The following is a 9,641-nucleotide window of genomic DNA, read 5'->3' as shown; positions in this document are numbered from 1 at the left end:
CACAATAGTAAAACTATGATGAAAATGACATATATAAAGTTATAAGTCAATAGTACATAAATCCAATTCAAAAGTTATAACGGATTCGTTAATAAAATACAACCTAAAATATATCTAGAGTACAAGTACTATAATCTAACGCGTATGACGGACTTGGGGCCAGCCTCGGCCTTGTGCCCCATGTTTCTATGCTGCCTCCTGTACTGTCGAGCCTCCGTCATCATGACATCTACAACGCCCCTTGCCTCAGAGTCTTCCGCAAAGAGTCCTCCGTTAATAACTGCCTTCCCAATCTCCATGATACAATGACATCCAGGCAACACATTAACAACATGATCTTCCTTAGAGCTGGTCTAGGTGGATCTTGTGGAGCCCCCCATACCATATAAAGATGTGACACCCGGAAAAATCACTAGATGAAACCATCTACGTAGCTCCAGCTGTTATCAGCTATGGTACTCTGTGCCTCATTTGGTACCAGATGATTAACATAATCATTAAACATAGCATTTATATCTCTATGTTTCACAGTGGGAGGAGCAGAAATAGAAGAATCTCTGGGAATGTAATGCATATAGCCGAACTGACGCATGACACACTCAGGCAGATAAGAAGATGTTAGATGTGACCCGCAAGCCAACCATCCAGAGTATAAGACTATCTCATCAAAGAGAATCGTCTCATGGTGATCGATGTAAGAAAGGAAGTGTATATCCTATGCTACCAAGTAGTCAATATACACTCTAAACAGAACTGTCGTCTGGTTCCCTCTAAGTTAGGAGAATGTAAAAGCACGCGACATGTCCTCAGTATAAGTCAGTAGACATGACCAGCCGAAGATGCTTGGGAAATGTTGGAGGATCCAAGTGTAAAAAGTGTTGGAAAACACGAATCATTAGTTAGTAACAGTGTTGCAATAATTTAATGAAACAAAAGCAGTAAAAGACCAAGAAATTTTACCATCAAAAGTGTGATACTGCTTGTAACCTGCTTCGTCTTCCACATACAACCCTCAGATAACTTAGAGTACAAGGAGAATAAACAAGCGGGCCTTAGTTGTACTCATGGATCCGTTCAAAGTCCTTGAAGTAGCGCAGGTAGATGACATCCACGTAAGTGGCACACTTGTTCACACAAATGGCAGTGCCAACCAAATACAACAGGTATGTTCTTATAGCATACGCTCTATGTTGCACTACCTTCTCATCATCACTAATACTCTCGTATGCTCTAAGTAACTCATCTGTAAACACTATCGTCAATAAGCTAAACCTAGCATGATCCCCTTGGGTGTATCAAACTCCTCCATGGAAGCCTTTAGGTCAACTCCTAGGTAGTCTACCATCAACTCCAGCCTCTCTTATTTGGTAATCTTCTCATGATCTAAAAGTTTCCTCCTAACTGGAAGATGCAGTCGACACGCGACATCGTCCAGTGTGATAGACATATCACCTTGTGGTAGATGAAATAATGATGTCTATGTGTGTCATCTCTCTACAAATGCATAAAGCATATCATAGTTAACTGTAACATAATCGGCCTTGCACAAGTCTCACATCCCGGATAACTGCAAAACTTCCTGAAACGACAACTCATTAGGCTGAGGTAGGCCGGTAATCTTGCGCCCATGGTTGATGATTTTTAGTGGATCACATTCCTGCATACATAATTTAATAAGAATGAATCCAGCAAACATATTTTAATATTACAACAAACATAGGTTCAAAAGAATGAATCCAACTAAATTTTACATGTATGTCCCCTATATGTCTGACAACATGGTATGTGTAAAGAGGCATCAATGATAAGTCTGACGGGCCTCCTCCAAACCCCTAAGGTCTGCCTCCTGGGCCCGGGATGCCTCGGGGAATAATGTTATCTGCTGGGTCTGGGATGACTTAGATGCCTCTAGTGTTTGAGGTACCTCTGGTGACTCGGGTACCTCTACTGCCTCAGGTGCCTGAATAGGTGAACTCAGTCCTCTACGAGAAGATAAAGGCATGTATGCATGAGGAGGGGACCCTCGCCTGCTACGGGAAGAGAAAGAAGAAGGCGAGGATACATGAGCCCTGGAACCTGATGCATCTGCATCAACCGGGCTAGAGGTAACATGAGCCTTGCGATGGTTGACTTTTTTCCTTCCGAGTAAATGCATGTTGTGAAATCCTACTATGTCCCGATCGTGATTGCCTATCAGACATAATTCTTGTAAATAGACAAGACAAGTTTTACACAATGAGTTCTATTCTAAAAAAGGTAAAACATTGCAAACAGACTGATTAGGGGGATGCATCTCTGATTTTTGGATAAACGTTGCAAAATTCTGGAGATGCATCTCCGAAATTTCCTGCAACTATAACCACCGCCATTGGCGGAATGCAGCCTCCAAAATCATCAAAAATAATCCATTGATTGTAAAAAGATACCTATCTAACTTGTTTCTAATTAGGTATAAAATATTAAACATGTAAATCTTTCTATTTCATATCCTAAACATCAACTTCTACACATTTATATATAAAATCAATAAAGGGTAAAAGGCTTACAAATAATGTCTTAAATTTGATTGTTATTGCTTGATGTTGCTTGAAGTTGGATGTTTGAAGTTGATTGATGATGTTTGGTGTTGCTTGAATGTTGTTTGACAGATTTTGAGAAAATGGGGTTTGAGAGAGTTTGATAAAATGAGTTTTTGAGAGAGTTTGAGTAAGTGAGGAAGGTGAATGTCTTCTGGCGCATGTTTGAATGAATAGCGTCCGAAGACCCATCTACGTAAACTTTACGGAGATGTATATTCGGAATAATTGCACATGGAGTTAGGTATTCTTCCAGAATTGTATTAAATTTTGGTGCGTCTAGAGATGCATATGCGTAAGTTATACATATATGCATCTTCGGTTAATTCTTTCCATTTCTTTAGAAATTTGGTGCGTCTGGAGATTTATCTTCGAAACCTGAGGGCATAAGTGTATTTTCACGTGGTGCCCTTGTAATGCATAGGGTGCATTAAGAAATCCCCTAAATATTTTTTTGGGAATACTTATCCTATCATAGGGTGTGTTCCACACCTTTGAAAATCCAAAAATGTTTTTACTGGTATCCGGAGATACATCTTCAGACGCACCTAAACTCACACCACCCCTCATATTTCAGTTAACCATCTCGTTTTTACCAAAATCTATTTCAGAGATGCATCTCTGTAAATGTGTTGGTGTGAATCCGGAGATGCATATCCCATACCGTCTTCTTAAAGAATCATCCACATTGAAGAGATATCTTATTTTATGCACAAATATTTAGTGGATTGTAGTTATTAAAGGTGACGACAATTGTGGTTTGGTTTTTGAATTATTTCAAGTTTGTTCGGTAAAGGAGAAGAGGACCACCAATTTATCCACCATCAGCTTATACAAGAGTTGATGATGCATAGGGAATCATACACAATGCTAACGAGGAAAAGATTAAGATACAATTCTCTATTCTTTTGTTCCATGTGTTAGTGGTCCAACACCGATAGAAAATGGATATGCTTCCCTGAAATTGAACATGTTATAACAAATGCTTATGATAGGGTGTGTAATGATTTGACACAATATGATTTTTCGGAGACATTTTTCCACTTTGGATTAGGTCAACTCAAAATCTATTCGGACGCATCATTTGTATTAGGTGGCTTTTAAAATACAACATTTTGTTCAAGTTTTTTTTGAAAATAGGGTGTCCTATACCAAAGACATCACTGAAGTGGACGACACATTTCACAAAAGAGGCTAAAACTTGGATGGATCACTTTCTAGACAAGATGGAAGAATTCACCAAATTAAGCGACATTGAAAGAGAATCAAATAAGAAAAGGTCAAAGAAGGAAGCACCAATAGATTTAGATGGTGACATATGTTTTGATGCATTTTAGTTTTCGTCTAATATTGTAACTCGATTTTTATATGTAATATTATCAATGATGTAATCTCGATACAATTTGAGACATACAACTTGTATGTAATGTTGTTAATATTATAGAATATGGGGGTAATTTTGAGACATTTTTCCAGTTTCAAAATCTGGTCTTACACACACACACACACACACACACACACACATATATATATATATAATTGGTTCTGTATGAAAAATGCTCTGGGTGAATTATGATATGCATCTTTAGACACACCTCATTTTAATTGTAAAAACAATTAAACAGGGGATTTTACGGATGTGCATCTCTGTATAAACCTTTATTTTGTAAAAAAAAAGGACTATGTGCAAATGAATATCCGAAATATGCATTGATGACAGGATATTGTTAGTAAGGTTCAAATTAATTTGAAACTTGTATAAATAGGGGATCTCTCATCCCATGTAAAAAAACACAACACAACAAAATGAATACGTATTCTCATCTTGCATTTGTGTATTTCAATGGTGCAAAGCCCCCACTTCAATTTAGGGTCTCTGAGGACATTTCTAGAACGAATACATATACTCATGATTTGGTTGATGGAAACTTCCTCAACTTTGTGTTTGTGATGTCAAAAATGGGGTTTCTTAAGAAATAAAAATGTATATTAAAATGCTTAAAATCATCATAAGGTTCTTCCAAAGGAAATAATGATGGGGATTTCTCTCTAAATTCTATAGGGTTCTTCCACACTACAGCGAAAAGTCACAACTACTCATTGAATTTGGAGATGTATCTACAGACGCATGCTTTTTACACACTCATCAGTGCAATGGCGAGTCACCCTTATTAGGTCAAAATTTAGTCTGGAGATACATCTCAGGAATACTGTTGAAAATACTTTTGATAGGGTAAGTATTTGCTTTATCGTTACGACAGGGATGATGCGATATTACCGTCGTTCTACAGTTAATAATGTTTCGAGTAAGGGCTTAAATAGCTTTTGGTATCGAAAAGTAACAATTGTATGAAACTTAATTAACAACGGTAAAAAGTTAAATTTTTACGGATTAAAAAGCTTGTCAAGATTAGATTTTGTTAACCTATTTCATATATATCCGATTAATCAAGCATATGGACTTATTCATGATTAATATAATCACATCCATCTAATACCGTTTATGTCTAAAGCGATGTTGTGAGTATTATCATATTAACTACTAGACAATGTCTCATGCCAACAATCAACATAATAATATTTAGAGCTTGATACATGTGAATATTAACTCACAAATTTGTATCTAGAGTTTGTTCATTGATAGATGAATATATTAGGTCATGGTTTGAAAAATACATTTTAATAGTGATTTAAATCAAATATATAACACTAACAACAAAGATATTCATCATATATTGATCATCAACCAAGTTCATACACAAAAGATCAAAAGAAATACATAATAGCTAGGTTAACTACCTCTAATCTTGACACAAAAGAGATTTAGCTACCCATCACCATGGTAGCTTGCTCAACAAATGAAAGAGAGATGTATGAGAATCCAAGATGTTTGCACAATTGAGAATGTGAATCCAGCTCTGATTAACCAATTAAATTAGTTTTGTGCTTTGTTCTTCTCTCCAAGAGTATTCTAGGTCACAAAAAGTGTAAAAGATGGAATGAATCATAAATACTAACAAAGAACCTAAATACAAAAGATCTGTTCAGAAAAAATTGCCTGACGCTCCTGGTGAATTGCCTGGCGAATGCTCTTTTAAAAACCACGTGATAGCTGCTCAAACACCCATGATGGTCCAAAATATCTTCTCTAGCCCGGCGGCTGCAAGAATTCGCTTGGAGATTCTCCTCGCGACCTACTCGCCTGGCGAAACTCCTCGTGAGCTCAACTCAGCCCAAGTCAGTAGCTACTGGAACAATTTCTTTTCCACTCGCCCCTGCTCTCCTGGCGAATGAGCGGAAACAACACCCATTTGCCTGGATTTCAATCTTCTTCCCTTGGGCATGCTTTTGACACTTTGCTTTATACCCTTGCTTCAAAATTAACAAACATATTACAAATACCATAATTATGTACATAAACACTATTATCAAGCAAGCTTGGACATTTTAACCATGAAATGCAATGAAAAGGGCTTGAACATGTCAACTTTTGATATGGAAATATACTCATATTTGACACCTAACAAATACTCCAAAGATACATTTCCGTAAACTTCTTTGAAGAATTTTTCTTATGTTTCAACTTTCTACAATTTTTTCTTTGCTTGAAAATGGTTTCTATTTTGTTAAGTCGTTGGTAGGTAAGAAGCAAGTTTCAATTGTGGCTTTTAGTTGAAGATATATTCAGCTATTTTCTGCTTAATTTTAATCTATTTTTTCTACGGATGAAGATGGTGATGAATTAGGCCGAGTTCAATAAAGCTAGAAGTGAAGAATTTTTCAGTAAAACCTATCATTTATTTATTTTTCTTCCCGATTTTGTACTGAAGGATGCCTTTTCAAGTGATGGATCAGAGGGGTGGTAATTTTTTCAATAATAATTCATTTCATTCTGAGGTATTTGTTTTCATTAACATAAATTCCATGATCTCAACCTATTATTAGAGGTGAAATAGTCAAAGTTTAGGAACATGAACAATAAAAAAGTTCAACCCAAGAAGTACTTCAAGACTCCTAAATCTTTGGTCTGAAAGTTTCTTTGGAGGTAAGCCTTCAATTTTTAAATTCCTTTGATATCACTTTGTGTAATTACAATATCGTCAACATACACCACAAGTAAGATATTTTCACAATTGCTTTTATTAAAAAATTGTATGATCACTCTGACATCGTTTTATTCCAAATGCCAAAACCACTTCACTGAATCTTTCAAACCATAAAATGAATTTTTTAAATACACACTTGTCCATGCTCCCCTTAGCAGCAAAACCATGTGGTTGTTCCATATACACCTCCTATTGTGAGTCACCATGAAAGAAGGCATTCTTTACGTATAATTGAAACAAGAGCCAGTGGTGTTTGGCGGCAAGAGATATACTAATACGAATAGAAGAAAGTTTATCCACGGGGGAAAATATCAATATAGTCAAGTCCATATGTTTGGGCATATCCTTTGGAAATTATTCGTGCTTTTGAGCGGGCCACAAAGCCATCTGGATTCATCTTGACAGTATACACCCATTTGAATCCAATAGCTTGCTTGCATGTAGGAAGAGAAACTAAATCCCAAGTGTAATTATGCTCAAAAGGCCTTCATTTACTCTTACATAGCCTGTATATCCAAACTATCCTAAAAGATATTTAGGAACATAAATAAAATTTGTGCCAACAACAAGGATTTAGAACTAAATGGCAAAAGACAAGAAGACACATAAGAGAAAATATGGTAAGTACAAGAATGTTTACCTTTGCGTATGGAAATTGGAAGGTGATTTGTAGAATTTGTTGGCATTGAAGGGGTGGAGGTTGAGTATCTTCTGGGATATCTTCTCTTGAAACATGTGGACGATGAGAATGTGTATGCTCAATAACTTGTTGCAATAGGAGTTGGAGGAATACAATGAGTAATTGTATACGCTATGAAGAATCAGCTGACTCACACACTAGCAAGGACTACTGAGACTCAGGAAAAGAGGATGATCTTCAAAGAAAGAGACATCAGTTGAAGTCAGATAACGACCAAGATCTAGAGAAAAGCAACGACACCCCTTTTAGGTACGAGAGTAACCCAAAAATACACATTTCAATGACTTTGGGTCCAACTTAGTTACTTCAGAATGAACATTAAACACAAAACATGGGATAATGACATTTAAAATAGATCATGGCATGCGATTAATTAAGTGGCCAGCAGTGAGTATTGCATCTGCCCAAAAAACTTTTGGAACTTTCATCTCGAATAACAAAGCTTCTATTAAGTTCCTGTTTTTGCAGTCATCAACTCCATTTTGTTGTGGAGTGACAATGCAAGATAATTAGCGAATCATGCGATGTTGATTCATAAAAGTGTTAAGTTGTGCAAAAAATATTCCTCTGCACTATCACTTTGGAGAATGCGAACATGACAATTAAACTGAGTACGAATTTCAACACAAAAATTGTAAAATATAGTAAATAACTCTGATCGGGGTATCATTAGATATAACCAAGTTACACGAGAATAGTTATCAACAAAAACAATAAAATACTTGTAACCAAACTTTGAGGTGACTAGCCAAAGACCCAAAACATCAGAATGAATAATGCCAAACAATGCTTGAGCCCTTTTATTTAGAAGAGATAAATAAACACTATGACGATGCTTAGAAAACTGACACGACTCACAAGACAGACTCAATGTTGACTTTAAATGAGTACACAATCTTTTAAGAACTTATAAAGATGGATGTCCAAGTTGACAATGAAGCTGAAGAGGTGACATGCTGCAAATTTTCGAAGTTATTGATGCTTGTGAATCTCCTTCTTCAAGCACATAAAACCCCATTAGATACTCGGCCTCTATCAATAGTCCCATGTGTCAACAGATTTTGAAATACACAGGAGTATAGAAAAAAGTTACAGAACAATTTAAAGAATTAGTTATTTGACTAATTGAAAGAAGTTTATAAGTAAACTGAGGTAATTATAAGAGATGGCAAAGGTAAGGTAGAAACCTGAATACTATACTCACTTTCTTTAACATGAACTTTGGAACCTTCAGCAAAGGTAACATAAGAATGATTACGAAAATGACTAAAAGAGGAAAAATACATAAATCCCCTATCATATGATTAGTGGTGCTGAAATTATTAACCCAACATCAAGAAGAAGAGTTTAGACACGCAATATGATTACCTGTATGTGGTTGTGGAGGAAGATGTAGATGGTTGATGGGAAATTTGAAAATGTGTATATCTATTAAATTCTTCATCACTCATAACTATTGTACGCCCTTCATTATTTTAAGGTTGAATGTCAGGTTGATACTCTTTATTAGCGAAATGAGAATTAGCTTGTGCATGGGGACAACGATTTTGATAGTCACTAAATTCTCCACTACCAAAACACCAGACAAGAGACAACCACCACCCACACGACCATGACCACGAATACCATGACCTCCTTTACCTCTATTATGAAAACCATCATGAGCTCCAGATTACACACCTAAAGTTGAGCGTTCATAGGAATCATTTTTTGTAGTAGGGTGTGATTCCATAGGAGATGACTGCATAACCCGAGAGAAAACATCAGTAAGGTTATCGATATACTTATTGGACAAAATTTAGGATTGAACCACCTTATACTCTGAATCAAGACCAGAAAGTCAGCTCAAGGCTATAAGTTTCTTTTGTTGAATTAATCTTTGTGACAAATTTACATGCTAGAAGAGAAGTCAACCCATCGGTATATTTCTTAAAATCCAAAAAATAATCTATCAAATTATGTTTATCCTGTTTAAGGCAGAAAATATCTTGCAGAAGAGCATAAATGTGATTCAGGTTATCAGATTTATCAAATATAAATTTCAAAAAATCCCACAACTCTTTCAGTGTCTTGCAATGATTAATAATCGATTGAACTCAACTATCAACAAAAATCACAAGTAAGGCCAAAATACGTTAATCCTCTGTATTCCAAATTGTTATATTTGTTTCCTTGGGACGTGCTTATGTTAAATGTCTATAATTTCCCATTCCTTGAAGACTAATTTCAACAAAGTACTTCCACTCCACATAGTTCTCA

Source organism: Vicia villosa, linkage group LG4, assembly GCF_029867415.1.
Source record: "Vicia villosa cultivar HV-30 ecotype Madison, WI linkage group LG4, Vvil1.0, whole genome shotgun sequence".
NCBI classification, from domain to species: domain Eukaryota; kingdom Viridiplantae; phylum Streptophyta; class Magnoliopsida; order Fabales; family Fabaceae; genus Vicia; species Vicia villosa.
This window is presented reverse-complemented; position numbering follows the sequence as displayed.